Below are 19320 nucleotides of genomic sequence, written 5' to 3'. Positions count from 1 at the left end.
GGCCGCCGTGGCCCTCCCACCACGGCAGTCCTCACCATGAGCAGAACGACCGCCCCTATTCAGTGAAGCGCCCTCCCTGTTCTGGGTGTTTAAGGGGGACGACCCACCCCCAAGCTATGAGAGCTTTAGGGCCTCCCTAAAGAGGATCCTGGGGCGGAGGGAGAGGTGCGGCGCATGTCAGAGAAAACCCAGAGCTGGAGAGATTTTATTCTGATCTATTGCAACAGTTCAATCCTAAAGGAAATCAACCCTTCATATTCATTGGAAGGACTGATGCTGAAGCGGAAGCTCCAATACTTTGGCCTCCTGATGCAAAGAACCAACTCATTGGAAAAGACCCTGATGCTGGGAAAGATTGAAGGCAGGAGGAGAAGGGGATGACAGAGGGTGACATGGGTGGATGGCATCAGCGTCTCAATGGACGTGAGTTTCAGCAAACTCCGGGAGACTGTGAAGGACAGGGAAGCCTGGTGTGCTGCCGTCCGTGGGGTCCCAAAGAGTCGGATACAACTGAGCGACTGAACAGCAATAATTGCGGTGGGGGAACCAGGCTCAGTCCTGAGTACAGGGTCATGGGGGTCATGGCCCAGGAGCAGAGGGGTCAGTGATGGAAAATCACTGAGGGAGACCACCAGATTGAGGACAGTTCTGGCTTAACAGTCTGAGAGCATCCTTGCTGAAGGCGGGACATCAGGCATCCACTAGGGGGCGCTGGGGATGAGGCATGAGACCGGTTTAGCTCCGTTCGGTCTTTTGAGGGCAAGGCGGCATGTAATAGGTAACTAGTAAGGACCTACCCTATGGCACAGGGAACAGAACTCAATGCTCTGGAATGACCTAAATCAGGAAAGAATCTCAAAATGTGGACACATGTGTATAAACAACCGATTCACTTTGCTGCATATCTGAAACTAGCACAACATTGTAAATCAGCAACACTCTAAAACATTTTAAAAAGGGCTCAGTGGCCACTACAATATTGTAAAGTAATTAGCCTCCAACTAATAAAAATAAATGAAAAAAAAATAAAAAGGGCTCAGAGGGACTGACTAAGATTTAGTCAGAGTCTTGGTCACACACATGCATGTCAGATCCAAACAGCCCTGTAAAGGCTTTGAAAGCTGAACTGACCTTGAAACCACCATCTACATAGACCAGACCGGGACGTGGGGTCCTGCCCACCAACTTGACCGCCTCTAGGGAAAAGCATTGCTTTCACAGGTCAGAGCGTGTTTGGAGAGGCAACAGAATTATTTTCTATTTTCGTGGGGCAATTAGATGTGGTCAAACTCGTAACATGGGACACCAGAACAAAATAAATTTTTCTCTTTATGAAATTTGTTTTAACTTATATGCAGAGTACATCATGCGAAATGCCAGGCTGGATGAAGCACAAGCTGGAATCAAGATTGCAGGGAGAAATATCAATAATCTCAGATACACAGATGATACCACCCTTATGGCAGAAAGCAAAGAACTAAAGAGCCTCTTGATGAAAGTGAAAGAGGAGACTGAAAAAGCTGGCTTGAAGCTCAACATTCAGAAAACTAAGATCATGGCATCCAGTCCTATCACTTCATGACAAATAGATGGGTAAACAGTGACAGACTTTATTTTTTTGGGTTCCAAAATCACTGCAAATGGTGACTGCAGCCATGAAATTAAAAGACACTTACTCCTTGGAAGAAAATTTATGACCAACCTAGATAGCATATTAAAAAGCCAAGACATTACTTTGCCAACAAAGGTCCATCTAGTCAATGGTTTTTCTAGTAGTCATGTATGAATGTGAGAGTTGGACCATAAAGAAAGCTGAACGCTGAAGAATTGATGCTTTTGAACTGTGGCATTGGAGAAGACTCTTGAGAGTCCCTTGGACAGCAAGGAGATCCAACCAGTCCATCCTAAGGAAATCAGTTGTGAATATTCATTGGAAGGACTGATGCTGAAGCTGAAACTCCAATACTTTGGCCACCTGATGGGAAGAGCTGAGTCATTTGAAAAGACCCTGATGCTGGGAAAGATTGAAGGCAGGAGAAGGGGACGACAGAGGATGAGATGGTTGGATGGCATCACCGACTCAATGGACATGAGTTTGAGCAAACTCTGGAGATGGTGAAGGACAGGGAGGCCTGGCGTGCTGCAGTCCATGGGGTCGCAAAGAGTCGGACACAGACTGAGAGACTGAACTGAGCTGAGGAACAACAAGAATTAAGCGCCCTCCTTGTGCTGGGCACAGGGCATTCCCGAACTTTATTTATAGTCCTTCACCAGCTCTGTGTCATGATCCTCTCATACAGGCAAGGAAGCAGGCTGACGCAGGGAGGGGTCTTCGCAGGTCACGTCGCTGGGGGTCAGGGCACGGGGACCAGAGACTTGGATCCACACTGTGTTCTGTAGGGCCTGGCACACAGTAGGCGTGCAGGCTGGGCTGCGATCTGGACAAAGAATTGGACCAAGGCCCATGCAGTCCCTCCCGCCATCCAGCCGGTCCGCTGAGTGAGCAGGACGTGACTCCGGGTTGGGGCCTCCTGCCGTCCCTGTGGCTGGTTAACCAGGATCATCTTTTATGATATTATTGGCTATGCTGGGTCTGCATTGCTGAGCACCCGCCTTTCTAGTCGTGGTGAGCGGGGCTGCTCTCCCGTGAGGCTCCGCCCTGCTCTGACGTCACTTGTTGCCGAGAGCAGGCTCAGTATTTCTGGCGCCCGAGCTAGGTTGCTCCGCCAGCTGTGGAACCTTCCCGGACCAGGGATCGAACCCGTGTCGCCTGCCCTAGCAGGCAGACTCCTATCGCTCTGCCACCAGGGAAGTCCTAACCGGGATCTTACACAGCCACGCTTACCTGGCTGTCACTGGAGCCGCCCGCGGCTGCCCAGGGCCAAGGTGACCAGGCCTGCCCTCTCGGAGCTGGAGGTGAGAGCGGCGGCCCCAAGGAGGCCAGGCCCGAGTGGGGTAAAGCAACCAGCCCCTCTGGGGAGCCTTCTCTCCCTGCCTCTCTTGGGGCTCCTGCCCCCTGACCCCCACCTGTGGCCTTGCTCCTGCTGGCTTTCCTGGGCCCCTGGAAGAGGTGGTTCCCAGGAGGACCACAGACCAGGCTCCCCTGGTGGGCTGCTGCCGTGACCCTGGGCAAGTTCCCTGACCCCACAGAGCCTCAGCTTCCCCTATCCACAAATGGGGGTGACAGTGTTGGCCTCACGGGGAGGTTGAGGTTGTGGATACGGTAGAAGAAGGAATGCCAGCAGGCAGTTGTGCAGTGAGACAGGATCTGACCGTAAGAGCAGGGCCCGGAGGTTTGACATGAAGACAGTCTCATTTGTTTATTCTGGCTGTGCTGGGTCTGCACTGTGGCACAGGCTTTTCTCTAGTCGTGGCGAGCGGGCGTCTCCTCGCCGAGGCTCCCCTTGTTGCGGAGCCTGGCCTTAGGGCACATGGGCGTCAGTAGCTGCTTGTGGGGCTTGGCCTCAGTAGCTGTGGTTCCTGGGCTCTAGAGCGCGGGCTCAACAGCTGTGGCTTTGTTGCAACGGGCTTTGTTGCTCTGTAGCGTGTGACATCTTCCAGGACCAGGGACTGAACCCGTGTCTCCTGCTTTGGCAGGCGGATTCCTTCCACTAAGGAAGCCTGGGAGGTTTTATATTGACTGAATAAAATTTGGATTCAGTTGAAAAGGCAGACGAGGGGAGCTGGGGTCTTCCAGACAGGCTCCTGGGGGCAGGCAGGCAGATGGGGGGAGAAGACCAGACACAGGACTTGTCCCGTGCCATCTAGCCCACGAGGGACCCACCTCACCCCTGGGAGCACCAAGCTCAGAGAGCGTGAGCACCCTGCCTGCGGTCACACAGCCAGCCACCTGCAGAGCCAGGGCGTACGTGCGTGCTGTGAGCTCAGTCGTGTCCGACTCTTGTGACCCCACGGACTGTAGCCCGCCAGGCTCCTCCGTCCGTGGGATTTTCTAGGCAAGGATACTGGAGCGGGTTGCCATTTCCTCCTCCAGGAAGGAGAACTAGGAACACCACCCAAATCACCCTGCTTTCTAATCCCAGGTGCTTTTTTGCTGTGAATTGTGGTGACTAAGGGGGCCTGCCGGAACATTTTGTCAAGTCACTCTCATCCTCGTCCTTCCAGAAAATCAGGTCCTGTTTGTCATTTGCTTTCCCAAGGTGCAGACAAACAGACCTGCGGCCTTCCTGCGCTTCCTTCTCCAGAGCCGTGGGGGTAGGGAGTGATGCTAAGGAAGCAGCTACCATCTGCTGAAGACTCGGCCCCAGAGGGGTGGGCGCTACTGTCTGCGAAGCCATCTCATGTGTCTTACCCGAGTCATGCTGTCTGTCCTCCTGGCAGCCCCTGAGGTTGCTGGCTCCATTTCACAGATGGGAAAACTGAGACCCTCCCCAAGGTCCACCCAAAGCCAGCAAATGGCAAGAGCAGAGAGGTGCACAGACCCTAAGTGTGGCTGATGCCACCGTCCACGGTCTGAACCACCTCGTCGGCCTCCCCTCACTGAAACACAGACAGCCCTTCCAGGACTAGTGGTGTTGAAAGTGAAAGTGAAAGCTGCCCAGTCGTGTCCAGCTCTCTGTGACCCCGTGGTCTCTACAGTCCATGGAATTCTCCAGGCCAGAATACTGGAGTGGGTTGCCTTTCCCTTCTCCAGGGGATCTTCCCAACTCAGGGATCAAACCCAGGTCTCCCACATTGCAGGCAGATTCTTTACCAGCTGACACATGTGACGTTAGCGGCTCGCTAACATTTCTTATCACACAGTTTTTGTGGATCAAGGGCTCTTGCAGGGCTGCAGTTGGGGCATCAGCCGGGCTCTGGTCTCATCTGGAGGCTGCTGGTGAGGGGAAGGATCGCTTCTGAGCTTGCTCAGTTGTGAGCCTCCTTTCCCAGATGGACAAGCTGAAGGTTAGAGAGTTTAAGTGTCTGACTCAAGGAGACACAGCCCGCAGTGTCAGAACCAGGGGAGTTTCTTCCTTTCCACCTGACCCCGCCTCCTGTAAATGGTGTGTGTGTGAGGCAGCCAGGGGGGAATGGCGCTTGTGGTCCCCAAGGGAAGGACCCCTGCTCTTTCCTCCATGGACCTGCTCCATGGATATTGCCCTTCTGAGTCCTGGCTTGGCTGGCTCTTTCAGCATCCCTGCCCTGACCTCACAGATGGTACTCAGCTGGGAGGGGCATCTATCTGCTTGGGTCTCTTGCTGGGCGTCTGGTGGAGCTGGGACTCTGACCACGTCATCATTCTTCCCCATCAACCAGCTCCTCGTCTGGAGAGCAGAGACCGCTAAGAGCTCCAGCACCTCACCTTGACTTGGTCAGCTGATGACTGGTTACCCAGAACAGGGCTCCAGGCACCAGGCTGGCCACGGGTCCTGCCAGTGGGGTTGGCGGAGCCCCTGGCTGTGTTAATTGATGCTCACCCCCTTCACCAGCTGGGTGATGTTGGGCTCACTCCATCTCCTCTTAGCTCCTTTCTAAGCGTGTGAGGCCAGAACACCCACCTGCTAGAGCTGCTTTGGTGACCAGTCAAGGACCTGTGTGACCCATGTGCCTGGGGACAGTGTCGTCACTGCAAGCCATTAATATGTGCTGCGCATGCATGCTAAGTCACTCAGTCCTGTCCAACTCTTTGTGACTCTATGGACTGGGGCCCACTAGGCTCCTCTGTCCCTGGGACTTCCCAGCAAGAATACTGGAGTGGGTTGCCGTTTCTTCCTCCAGGGAAACTTCTCGACCCAGTGATAAAACTCATGTCTCCTGAATTGGCAGATGTGTTCTTTACGACTGAGCCACCTGATACGTGTTCAGTCCAGTTCAGTCGCTCAGTCATGTCCAATTCTTTGCGATCCCATGGACTACAGTACACCAGGCTTTCCTGTCCATCACCAACTCCTGGAGCTTGCTCAAACTCATGTCCATTGAGTTGGTGATGCCATCCAACCATCTCATCCTCCATCATCCCCTTCTCCTCCTGCCTTCAATCTTTCCCAGCATCAGGGTCTTTTCCAGTGAGTCAGTTCTTTGCATCAGGTGGCTGAAGTATTGGAGTTTCAGCTTCAGCATCAGTCCTTCCAATGAATATTCAGGACTGATTTCCTTTAGGATGGATTGATCTGATCTTCTTGCAGTCCAAGGGACTCTCAAGAGTCTTTTCCAACACCACAGTTCAAAAGCATCAATTCTTCAGCACTCAGTTTTCTTTATAGTCCAACTCTCACATCCATACATGACTACTGGAAAAACTATAGCTTTGACTAGACGGACCTTTGTTGGCAAAGTAATGTCTCTGCTTTTTAATATGCTGTCTAGGTTGGTCATAACTTTCCTTCCAAGGAATAAGCGTCTTTTAATTTCATGGCTGCAGTCACCATCTGCAGTGATATGCATTACCTGTCACTAAATTCGTAGTGCTATTGTGTGATGGAGAATCGGGGCTTTAACAAGTGGAGAAGGCCAGGGTTTTGGCGGGTGGTTACAGGAACCCAGCCTGGGGGCGCTCCTCCTGAGCCCACTGTAGGGGTCTTAGCCCCTCGGGCCCCAGAGGGGTGCCCCACGCGGTGCTTTGTGCTCAGCCCTCCACTAGAGGGCGGTGGTGGGCAGGGCCAGCCCCTGGGTTTGGCCTGAACATGAAGGTGGGGACCCCCAGGGATCCGATCTGATGTGGAGGGGGGAAAGGGAGAAGGCCCAGCGGGGAGGGACTTGCTTGAAACAACTCAAGGAGAGAATTACTCCCATTTCCCAGCCTCTCTGGGGCTCATCCATGCACAAGCTTCTTCACAGTGGGGGATTGGGGGGGCGGGGGCAGATACACCATGAGCAAACCTGGGGGGAGGGGGCCTGAGGGTCCCGAGCCCAGGTCTGCTGAGGATGTGGTGCCAGGAGCCCACCCTCGGGCTCAGAAACTTGTTTAGGAAGGCCTTCGTGTCTGAACGTGCACCCCAAGACAGTTTTCCTCATCCACTGCACTTTTTCTGATTAGAAAATAGCCATCTTTGACTACAGGAGTGATACACCCTGAAAATACAGAAAGAGTCCAATGAACACTTAATGGCCCCAACCTCATCACTCTGATGACCACAGGGAACAGTTTTGTATTCTTCTGACCCATTCTCTTTTACTCGAAAGCATTTTCAAAACCAAAAATGGGCTCCAGTCACCCATGATGCTTTGAAATCCCCTCCTCTGGCCTAGCCTTACAGGTTGTGTGGGCCACGTGATTTCAGTCATGTCTGACTCTTTGCAACCCCATGTGACCCACCAATCTCCTCTGTCCATGGGGATTCTCCAGGCAAGAACACTGGATTGGGTTGCCATGCCCTCCTCCAGGGGATCTTCCCAACCCAGAGATTAAACCCACATCTCTTTTGTCTCCTTCATTGGCAGGTGGGTTCTTTACTGCTGGGCAGTTGGTAAAGAACCCACCTGCACTGCAGGAGACCCCGATGCAATTCCTGGGTCGGGAAGATCCGCTGGAGAAGGCTAAGCTACCCACTCCTCCAGTATTCTTGGGCTTCCCTGGTGCTCAGCTGGTACAGAATCTGCCTGCAGTGCGGGAGACCTGGGTTTGATCCCTGGGTTGGGAAGGTGCCCTGGAGAAGGGAATGACTACCTACTCCAGGGCCCCCTGGGAAGCCCTCGCAGGCTCAGTTCAGTTCAGTTCAGTTCAGTCGCTCAGTTGTGTCCGACTCTTTGTGACCCCATGGACTGCAGCACGCCAGGCCTCCCTGTCCATCACCAACTCCCGGAGTTTACTCAAACTCATGTCCATGAGTCGGTGATGCCATCCACCTCATCCTCTGTTGTCCCCTTCTCCTCCTGCCTTCAGTCTTTCCCAGCATCAGGGTCTTTTCCAAAGAGTCAGTTCTTTGCATCAGGTGGCCAAAGTATTGGAGTTTCAGCTTTAGCATCAGTCCTTCCAACAAATATTCAGGACTGATTTCCTTTAGGATTGATTGGTTTGATCTCCTTGCAGTTCAAGGGACTCTCAAGAGTCTTCTCCAGCACCACAGTTCAAAAGCATCAATTCTTTGGCACTCAGCTTTCTTTATAGTCCAACTCTCACATCCATACACGACTACTGGAAAAACCATAGCTTTGACTAGATGGACCTTTGTTGGCAAAGTAATGTCTCTGCTTTTTAATATGCTGTCTAGGTTGGTCATAACTTTTCTTTCAAGGAGCAAGCATCTTTTAATTTCATGGCTGCAGTCACCATCTGCAGTGATTTTGGAGCCCAAGAAAATAAAGTCTGTCACTGTTTCCCCATCTATTTGCCATGAAGTGATGGGACCAGATGCCATGATCTTAGTTTTCTGAATGTTGAGCTTTAAGCCAACTTTTTCACTCTCCTCTTTCACTTTCATCAAGAGGCTCTTTAGTTTTTCTTTGCTTTCTGCCATAAGGGTGGTGTCATCTGCATATCTGAGGTTATTGATATTTCTCCCGGCAATCTTGATTCCTACTTGTGCTTCATGCAACCCAGCGTTTCTCATGATGTACTCGGCATATAAGTTAGATAAGCAGGGTGACAACATATAGCCTTGACATACTCCTTTCCTGGAGTCTGTTGTTCCATGTCCAGTTCTAACTGTTGCTCCTTGATTTGCATATAGATTTCTCAGGAGTCAGGTCAGGTGGTCTGGTATTCCCATCTCTTGAAGAATTTTCCACAGTTGTGATCCACACAGTCAAAGGCTTTGGCATAGTCAATAAAGCAGAAATAGATGTTTTTCTGGAACTCCCTTGCTTTTCAGTGATCCAACGGATGTTGGCAATTTGATCTCTGTTTCCTCTGCCTTTTCTAAATCCAGCTTGAACATCTGAAAGTTCACAGTTCACTGTTGAAGCCTGGCTTGGAGAATTGGAATATTTTTCAAGTAGTCAGTGTTTACCCTGGAGGGAGCCCCAAGGGACTTCACAGGAGTGCGCTGAGACAGCCCCCGTGACCCTGACACAGGAACCAAGTTCATATGGCCTTGGGGTGTTGCCTCAACCTCCGATTCTCGATTCCCGTATAAAGCTGCCTTGCAGCCGCTGGGGTCATGCCTGCTGCCGGCAGGCATGCCAGTCCCAGTCTCCGGCCCTGCCCCTGCTGGGACGTCGCCCTGACTGCAGGGAACACTGTTTATCCCAGAAGGAGTGAGACCAAGCACTGTCCCTTTGACTCAAGCGTTTGTTTCCCTGCCATGAGTATCTCAGCTTGTTGGGACTCTTTAATTTTCTACAGCCTTCTAGCTTCTTGTAGGTCCTCCTTGCTCAGGAGGGGTCATGCCTGCCTCTCAGGCCACCGTCCACCCTTCTCTGCATGGCTTGCCCAGGTATCTCCAGGCTGGGGAGACTCATCTAGCCGACGGCCCTGACTACCACTCCCCCCGCTGCCCCCAACACCACTCCATCCTGGACAACCAGGGTGGCCCGGCCCGCCCTTCAGGATCACGGCTGGTAAAAAAGAAGCTGCACTTGGCTTTCGTTTCCTTAAAACAAGATTTTCAAAACGGCCTTTAAAAGGTTAAGACAAGAAGTCTGGGACGTAGGTGATTTGTTTAAGTGAATTCTGGACTCCGCAGCACCAGTCCCCGTGGTGAGATGGTCTGCATTTTTCATGCCCATCAGGGAAGCCCTCGGGTTCCTTGTACCAGTTCCGAGCCCATCACAGTCGGGGGCAGGGGGACGGATGTGAGGCTGCTGCATGGCTGAGGGGGTTCTCAGAGAGGAAGGAGAGGTGTCAGGGCCTCCCAGGCAGGCTCACGACGGCCTCAGGCCAGGGCCAGCCCTCCGAGAGGAGCAGTGATACCTGCGGTCTGGCAGAAGCGGAGGCATCCGCTCTGGGACTGTGGTCCCCAGAGGGCTCCCGGCCCAGCCACTTCTCATTTGCAAATGGGGAAACTCAATTTCCCCAGAGAGACCTGTGAATTGCCCCGCCATGCCCCAGGACTGAAAAATATAGGGCTCCACAGGACTTCCCTGGTCATCCAATGGTTGGGACTCCATACTTCCAACGCAGGGGCACAGGTTCGATCCCTGGACAGGGAACTAAAAATCACACAAGCAGTGTGGTGCAGAGGAAAAGACAGGGGCCCCGGCACTGGAGAGCTTCCAGACCTGAGACCTGAGAGGCGGGAAGTCGCGTGATGGGACCCCAGCTTGGGGACTTCCGGGGGGAGATTCTGCCCAAGCCACTGGGCCGCTCAGGGCCTTGGTCTCCATCGTGAAAAGGGCCCTGGCCAGGTGATGGAGTCTAAGCCTGATCCCGCTGCCCGGCCCCTGCTGGCCCTCAGCCTGGGGGAGGCTCCTGAGGAGGGCAGCCAGGACCTAACTACTCTCAGCCCCTGCTCTGGCCTCCCTGGGGCCAGGGACCGGCAGCCTCCCCTGGCCGCTGGATGGGGTCTGCGGGTCAGCCACAGGACGGAGCTTGAGGGCGGGGCGGGGGCACGACTGAGAATGCCAAGGCTCTGAGCTGGCTCCTGGGAACCAAGTCGCCAAGCCCTGGTCTAGGGACGAGGGTCACGGTTCAGCCCTTGCAGGGCACCAGCCGGGAGCGGGACAGCGTGCCCTCTACGAAGGTGCAGCGGGCCCTTGGTGAGCGCCGGGGAACACAGCCCTGTAGGTCCAGACGTCCCGACTTTTCAGAACAGCCAGATACCTGGTTTAGGGTGAAATCTCTAACTTTCCACTGTTGAAAATGAATCAGAGGGCTTTAAGCCCTTCGCCTGTGGACCGAGGGTGGCCGCCACTTGGGGACACTGCAGCAGTGTGAGCCCCGAGGCCAGAGCCCTGGCCTCGGACAGGCCGGACCGGTGAGCCCAGGAAGCACGGGGGGACAGCCGGGTTTCGGGACTGGAGCGACAGCGGCAGGGGCCAGAGGGACAGGCCCGGAGGGTGTGGGGGGACCTCTGCGCTCCCCTCGAGAGTCAGTGTGTGCGTATGTGTATGGACATGTAAGGGTGCATTGTGTGTATGGAGGTGTGTGTGTGTCTGTGCACATGTGGGTGTGTGTATGTGTTTGGATGTGTTGTGAGTATGGCTGTGTGTGTTTATGTGTGTGTGTTTATGTCTGTGGGCAGGGCTTTGTTTTGAGCCCTCGAAACTTACTAGCTCATTTATTTCTCACAAACACTGACGAGGGGGCTGGTACTGAGTGGCCTTCCGTTTCACAGGCAGGAAAGGGAGGCACAGAGACCCTGAGACTCGCCCCGAGCTGCACAGCCAGCCCTGGACGGCCCCCGCCCTGCGGTGGTTCGGGGATCTGAGAAGGGGCGGGGGCGCGTCTGTCACAGGCCCCCGGTGACTCTGCCCACCTATTTGGATGTCTGAAGACATATCATTTGGGACGGGGGCCCCTTGCCTGATGACAGGGGCCACCTGGGATTCGTTAACAATCCAGATTTCTAGGCCCTGCCCCAGTGGGTGTTGACCTGGTGGGTCTGGAGTCAAGGATCTGTAAATTTGAAGCCACCCGGTGCCTGGTTAGAAGCTCACCTGGGACATGGTCCTTCTGGATGCCTTGAGGCCCGCTGCTGGCGTGGCCAGACCCAGGACACAGTGGCTGCTCAGTGGACATTTGCTGAGCTCCTAGCTATAGAAACCCAACCCAGCAAGAGCTGTGAGCAACCCAGCATCCAAAGGCCCAGCCTCATACCTCTCTGAGGCACGGACACCCTAGAGGTGGCACCTGTTACCTGGTGTCCCCACGTCCCCTGGCACCCAGGCTGGTCAGGGAGCCAGGTTCCTGCTCTTCATGCCTGCAGGCAGCTCCTCCCCACCCGGCTGGGGAATGCTGACCCGGGAATTGCTGACTTCCACCCAACGCTGATAAGGAGGAGGAAGGTCGTGGAGGAGACCCGGCCCCTTCCCGGCCGGGCGGGCCGGCCACAGGCCCAACCAATGACCCGGGCTGACAGCCCTGGCCACCTGATTGGAGTTTGGAGGGCCAGCTAGCTGCAACTGTGTGCCTTCCTGCCGGGACAGGCATCACGCGGCCGGGACCATCGTGAGGGGCCAGAACAGGAACCGAGGCAGGTGCGGGGCCCCAGGAGCCTCCCACTTCCCTTCCTCAGTGGGTAAGTTCCAGACTGCCTCTAAAGCTATCCCCAGCCCCGTGCGTATGTGTGGAGGGTCACTTGTCAGGACAGGAAGCCAGGGGAGGGTGTGCACGGGCATGCACCCTGAAACCCTCCTGTCTGGGGAGAGGTGGGGCAGTGCTCAAGTGGCCCCATGTCCGAGGAGGGGGCCGCGAGCCGTGAAGCTGGACCTTGTTGAGGCCGCAGTAGTGAAGCAGGAGGTGCACGCCTTTCCCAGGTCGGGGTGGGGGTGGGCCTCTTTATGGCCCCGGAGGCTGCAGCCCCAGAGATTCCAATCTTGGCTGAGCCCCTGGCCTGTGAGTAAGGGACCCACCTCAGAGCCTCAATTTGCCATCTGTGAGATGACAGCACACGTGTTGGGGCCAGCAGAGTGTCCCTAGGCGGTCAGGGGCTGAGTCCAGCACCAATGGTCCCAGAGAGGAGCGGGAGCCTGGGGCTGGAGGGCTGGGGTAGGGGCCAGGTCCCTTGCCCCTAAGGCTGTCCACCCTCCCTGGGGATTCGCCCCGGGGGGTCTCTGCTCCCTCTCCACTCCCCAGCTCCCACCCCAGTCCCCCAGGGGCCAATGTCCCTGCAGCCCTGGGAACAGCCCCTCTGTCCAAGACGGGCTCTTGGACAGGGAAGGGTCGGAGGGGTTGGGGGTGGGGAGCAGCTCTGTCCCCGGGTCCTGGGATGCACTGCCAACCTCGTACCGATGGACCGGTGGTGAGGGGGCAGCTTGGTGGTCCAGGCGAGGCCGTGCCCCTCCAACCCTTACACCCTGTGAGCCTGGTGACCCTTCCTCCTTCCCCCGGGGGCTGAGGGTGAGGCCCCAGGCAGAGTCTTGTCTCCAGGATTCTCAGGTGAAAGTGGAGGGGCCTGGCCCAGTGCTGGGTTTCCGGGGGGTGGGGTGGAGTAACTTGCTAGCAACCCCCAGCTCATAGTGGCTGGAATCGGGGTCTCCTCTGAAGGCCTGCCTTGGTCTTCCTGGGGCCCCGGGGGTGGCAAGGAGAGCCAGGCTCGGGTCCTCTCACCCCTCCCCCCGTGCAGCTGGGGGAGGCATGGCACAGAGACGCTGCAAGGCTGGCCCAGGGCCGCACAGCAAGCTGGCCTGGGACCTGCCCTCAGGCTCTTTGGCCTTTCACTGTTCTCTCCGTACACTTCCAGCTGGTTCCACCTTACTGGGCCTTTAAAAAAAAAAGATTTGATTTTTTTAAAGAACAGTTTTAGACTTCCAAAACAATTGCAGATAGAGCACGTAGGGTTCTTGCAACCGCACGCAGTCTCCAGTGCTTTTGTGACGGCTCACGAACCAGTGTTTGTCCATTATTACTGAGGAAAGCCCATGCTTCATTCGGGTTCCCTTCGCTTTTACCCAATGTCCCTTTTCTGTTCTAGGACCCCATCCAGGACACCATGTGACATTTAGTCATCACATCTCCCAGGGCTCCTGGGCTGGGACAGTTGCCCAGACTTTCCCTGTTTGTTGTTTAAATTTTATTTTATTGAAGTACAGTTAACGTACAGTGTTGTGTTAATTTCTGCTGTACAGCAATACAAATCAGTTTTGTGCATGTATATAGGCACACTTTCTTTTTCATATTCCTTTCCATATGGTTTGTCATAGGATGTTTAAGAGAATTCCCTGTGCTACGCGGTAGGACCTTGTTGTTCATCCAGTCTATGTATAATAGTTAGCATCTGCTAACCCCCAGACTCCCACCATACCCTTTCCCATCCCCCTCTCCCCCTCGGCAACCTCAAGATTGTTGTCTGTGTCTGTGAATCTTTTTCCATTTCATGGATAAGTTTCTGTCGATATTTAGATTTCACATGTAAGCGTCTTTCTCTCTCTGACTTACTTCACTTAGCCTGACACTCTCTAGGTTCATCCGCATCGCGTCATATCCCATTGTATACATGTACCATATCTTCTTTATTCATCCATCTGTCAATAGGCATTTAGGCTGTTTTCACATCTTGGCTCTTGTGAATAATTGAACTGCTATGAACATAGGAGCGTATGTATCTTTTCTTAAAAATGTATTTTTGGCTGAGCTGGGTTTCATTGCCGTGTGGGCTTTCTCTAGGCGCAGTAAGCAGGAGCTGCTTTTTAATTGTGGTGCGTGAGCTTCTCACTGAGGTGGGTTCTCGTTGTGGAGCAGGGGGTCTCAGGCGTCCGGGCTCGGTAGTTGTGGCACAAGGGCTTGGTAGCTCTGCAACACGTGGACTCTTCCCAGATCAGGGCTGCAACCCATGTCCCGTGCATTGGCAGGCAGATTCTTAACCACTGGCCCAACGAGGAAGTGCATGTCTCTTTGAATTAGATTGTTTCTGGACATATGCCCAATGTGGGATTGCGAGGACGTTTGGTAGTTCTGGGGCTTCCCAGGTAGCACTAGTGGTTAAAGAACCTGGGGGCCAGTGCAAGAGACGTAAGAGACACGAGTTTGACCCCTGGGTCAGGAAGATCCCCTGGAGTAGGAAACGGCAACCCACTCTGGTATTCTTGCCTGGAGAATCCCATGGACAGAGGGGCCTGGTGAGTTTGAGTCCATACGGTGGCAAAGACTTAGACATGACTAAAGTGACTTAGCACAGCGTACCGCACGGTAGTTCTGTTTTTACTTTTTAAAGAAAAGTCCATACTGTTTTCCATCATGGCTGCACCAATATATATTCCCACCAACAGTTTAGGAGGGTTCGCTTTTCTCCACATCCAATCTAGCAAGTTTTTAGTAGACTATTTGGTGATGACCATTCTTGGGCCAATACTTTGGCCATCTGATGCAAAGAACTGACCCATTTGAAAAGACCCTGATGCTAGGAAGGATTGAAGGCAACAGGAGAAGGGGACGACAGAGGATGAGATGGCTGGATGACATCACTGACTTGATGGTGCTTCAGCAGTACATGAACCAAGAAATTCCAGATGTTCAAGCTGGATTTAGAAAAGGCAGAGGAACCAGAGATCAAATTGCCAACATCTGTTGGATCATAGAGAAAGCAAGGGAATTCCAAAAAAAAAAAAAGAAAGAAAAAAATCTACCTATGCTTCATTGACTATGCAAAAGCCTTTGTGTGGATCACAACAAACTGGAAAATTCTTCAACAGATGGGAATCCCAGACCACCTTACACATCTCCTGAGAACCCTGTATGTGGATCAAGAAGCAACAGTTAGAACCTTACATGGAACAACCCACTGGTTCAAAATCAAGAAAGGAGTGTGACAAGGCTATATATCGTTACCCTATTTGTTTAACTTATACGCAGAGTATATCACGGGAAATGCTGGGCTGGATGAATATCAAGCTGAAATCAAGATTGCTGGGAGAAATATCAATAACCTCAGATATGTTTCTGTCACAACAGGCCAGGCTTACCATGTGTCTGTGCTGACCCAGTCCTAGAATCAGCCATTTCTCCGAAGGTTCTGCTTCTTGGAGAATGGCTTTAGGAACCGAGGTGTTTTATCTGCACGCTGTGTGCACTTGTCGCTACGTGTGTCTTTTCTTTTAGATCCTCTCAGCTGACATATACGTGTATATAAGCCCATGGATGGATACATGAGTATGTGTACACATATCCGTGTAAACACACACATCTATGAGTTAGCCTGTATATGTTGCTGAGTCGCTCAGTCGTGTCTGACTCTTTGCGACTCCGTGAACTTGTCCTTGTCCTTCAGTGTCTCCCAGAGTTTGCTCTGTCTCACGTCCATTGAGTCAGTGACGCCATCCAACCATCTCATTCTCTGTCGTCCCCTTCTTCTCCTGCCCTCAATCTTTCCCAGCATCAGGGTCTTTTCCAATGAGTCAGCTCTTCACATCAAGTGACCAAAGTATTGGAGTTTCAGCTTCAGCATCAGTCCTTTCAAAGAATATTCAGGACTGGTTTCCTTTAGGATGGACTGGTTTGATCTCCTTGCTGTCCAAGGGACTCTCAAGAGTCTTCTCCAATACCACAGTTCAAAAGCATCAATTCTTTGGCGCTCAGCTTCTTTATGGCCCAACTCTCACATGCATACATGACTACTGGAAAAACCATAGCTTTGACTAGATGGACTTTGTCAGCAAACTGATGTCTCCACTTTTTAATGTGCTATCTAGGTTTGTCATAGCTTTTCTTCCAAGGAGCAAGTGTTTTTTAATATCATGGCTGCAGTCACCATTTGCAATGATTTTGAAGCCCAAGAAAATAAAGTCTGTCACTGTTTCCACTTTTTCTCCATCTATTTGCCATGAAGTGATGGGACCAGATGCCATGATCTTAGTTTTTTGAATGTTGAGTTTTAAGCCAACTTTTTCACTCTCCTCTTTCACTTTCATCAGGAGGCTTTTTAGTTCCTCTTCACTTTCTGCCATAAGGGTGGTATCATCTGCATATCTGAGGTTATTGGTATTTCTCCCAGCAATCTTGATTCCAGCTTGTGATTCATCCAGCCACTATAAGTTGATGTGTGTATGTGTATACTAACCTATCTACATATATATATCTGCAAGTTTGCCTGTATATACATGTATTCTAACCTGTGCATACACACACATCTAATGAGTATTTCTACATGTAACACATGTATCTCTGTCCAGTGAAATTCAAATCTGCACTGGTGTCTCCATCTCTAAGCCAGCACCCCACGAGTCATTCCAGCTTCCTCTCCTGGGTTTTCTGTAACTCTTGCTCCAACGGTGAGAAACCCGTCTGTCACCACCGACCACCATCTACTTAACTGCTGACATTCAGACCACTGGACACACGTACAGAGCGTTAAGATTTTGAAGCCCAGGCCCCGTGGGAAACATGCTGACCAGCTTGAGCCCAGGACACAGAGGTGGGGCCTCTACTTTCAGTCTTCAGCCTCCACTCATCGCCGGGCTGCTGGGCAGGCACCTCTCACCTCCGGTCAGTGAGGCACTTCTTTCATTCACCGTTCAGTTCACAGCTTTGTTGGACTTGGCCTCCAACCTGGGATTCCTGAGTCCTCCTGAATCTGTTTTATTTTCATCTATTAAGGTTCGCTTTGTGCTACAAAGTTTAAAGTCTTTGGGAAAACGCGCAGCATCAGGTAGCCGCCATCGCAGGACCACCCTAAAAAGTCCCCGGGGCTTCCCTGCTCCTCCGAGGCCGCTGATGTATCGATCCTTCCAGCTGATTCTCACAAAGGCAGGGAATATGAAGATATTCTGAACCCCCTTCAGAACACAGAAGGTAGCGCACAGACCACCCTGCTTCTGGCTTTCCCCACTTACTGTGGCTCAGAGGTCTTCCCCTGCTGACGCCCTGAGACCGGCTTCAGGCTGCTCGGTGCCAGCCTGGAGTGTGAATTATGCGACGCCTGGGTCGTTTCCAAGGCGTCACTGTTGCAGAGCCCCCACCCCCTCGGAGCCCTGACCTGTCAGAAGCGGGCAGTCATCTGCAGAGTGTTCCCACAGGTGGGGCTTCTGGGCAAAGGGCGCTGTGGTTTTATAGGAGTTGGCTGGTTGACTGGTAACCCGCCCACAGCTTGGCACGGCCCTGCCCACCCCACAGCCTGAGGAGGGTGTGCCAACAGACGTCAGGGAGGAGCTGGGAGGTGACAGAGGGCGTCTTGGGACCACTTTGTCCTTCTGGCTGGGGGCACTGAGCCTCGTTTCATATATTTTAAGGACACAGACAAACAGGAACTGTCTCCAGTCTGCCCTGTTTTCTGTGGAGTCCTTGTTCTCTTCCTCCAGCGTCTCAGGTGGGAAAGAAAGAAAAGAAAGTGAAGTCTCTCAGTCGTGTCCGACTCTGCGACCCCATGGACTGGGCCCGCCAGGCTCCTCCACCCGTGGAATTTTCCAAGCAAGAGCACGGGAGTGGGTGGCCATTTCCTTCTCCGGGGGATACTCCTAACCCAGGGATCGAACCTGGGTCTCCCACATTGCAGGCAGATGCTTTACTAGCTGAGCCATGGGGTCTCAGGTGAGGTTCAGTTACAAATACCTGCTGGGAGAGGGTGTGGTCCAGCCTGACTTGGAACCAAAACCCACAGCAGATTCTGTTTGTTGAAAATTAAGAGTAAAGGGCCTGAGGAAAACAGCAGACAAACCCCAGCTGAAGTTCAGCTTGCAAAAGTGCCTGGCCCATCCTGAGAACTATCAAAGTCATGGAAAACACGGAAAATTTGAAGGTCGGTCCCAGCCCAGAGGAGCCTAAAGAGACGCGATGCTTAAATGTGAGGTGGTGTCCCCAGGGCCCACTGGGGATAAAGAAGGACAACTAAGGAAAGGCCAAGGAAAGCTAACGAAGCCTGAGCCCCCACCCTGTGTCAGGAGCCACCGCTTGCTCTGAGGCAGGGGCCAGATGGAAAGGGAGACACGTAGCCAACCCATGTGAGGGGTGTGCAGGGAAACGGTCGGTGCCCACGGGAGGCGGGGGGCAATGGAAGAAACAGCTTGGTCTGCTCCTCTTTATTCTCTCCTGGAACTGGCAGCAATCTGGGAGGGCTCCCGGAGGAGGTGATGGTCAAGCAGGGCTTGGCAGAATGTGTAAGAGTCTATCCGGCTGCCACGGGGAAAGGAAGGCATTCTGGGCACGGGAGCAGCTTGAGCCAAGCTCTCCCCATGAGAAATGGCGAGCGCAGTGACGCACAGACTTCTCCCTTCTTCCTGCTCCCTCACCGGGCGTGGGTGCCGTGGGCGACGATTGGAGACCCCAGGCGGAGGGCTCCTGGCCTCTTCTGGGCCTGCTGTGTCCCTGCCTCTCCAGCAGGAATGCGTGTTTCTTGTGTTGGGAACCCCCCGGCCTCACCTGCCTGACCCTTGGCTTCGTGATGAGAACTGGGGTAGGGGGTCCACTTTGGCAGGAGCCCAGTTGGCCTCCTGTTGCAGGCTACAGTCCTTGAGGTCGCAAAGAGCTGGACATGACTGAGTACATACACGTGCACACACACACACGCCATCAGCCTCCCGTGAGCCGAACCCACCGTCCCAGTCTCTGAGCTTCACCAGGGCCTCCGGTCCTGAGGGCCTTTGGCTTCTTCTCGGGCCCCGCTGCCCAAACGTGGATGCTGTGAGGAGGTCTGTCACCCCCTCCTGTCTGTGACCCCGATCGCGGGCACTTTCCTTCCCCTTCCCACTAAGGGATGACAAGACCTTCTCCTCGAGGCCACCACCCCGCCCCCCACCCTTACCCAGCCCTGCCCTCTGGCCATGCTGGGCCATCTACCTGGGCCTCCCTTGCCTGCTCTGACCTATCCTCCAAGGTTGTTTAGCTTGTGTGCCTGCTCAGCTGTGTCCGAC

The 19320-nt window shown here is 53.5% G+C and overlaps 1 protein-coding gene across 3 annotated transcripts in view; it reads left to right on the top strand.

Annotated features, from left to right (window-relative positions):
- The first annotated feature begins 11907 nt into the window (after positions 1–11907).
- The window catches only part of SH3TC1 (SH3 domain and tetratricopeptide repeats 1), a 58414-nt gene continuing 51001 nt past the window's right edge, over positions 11908–19320 (top strand). For 2 of the 3 annotated variants that reach the window (XM_070462505.1, XM_070462504.1), the window contains exon 1: positions 11909–12059. The gene's annotated coding sequence lies outside the window, so the exon portion shown is untranslated. Of the gene's footprint in view, positions 12060–19320 lie in introns of all 3 variants that reach the window. The other variant, XM_070462502.1, reaches the window with a different exon arrangement.

The sequence above is a fragment of the Odocoileus virginianus genome, unplaced genomic scaffold, assembly GCF_023699985.2.
Source record: "Odocoileus virginianus isolate 20LAN1187 ecotype Illinois unplaced genomic scaffold, Ovbor_1.2 Unplaced_Scaffold_5, whole genome shotgun sequence".
Lineage (NCBI taxonomy): Eukaryota > Metazoa > Chordata > Mammalia > Artiodactyla > Cervidae > Odocoileus > Odocoileus virginianus.
The sequence above is the reverse complement of the archived record's forward strand: the minus strand, read 5'-3'. Positions and strand labels throughout refer to the sequence as shown.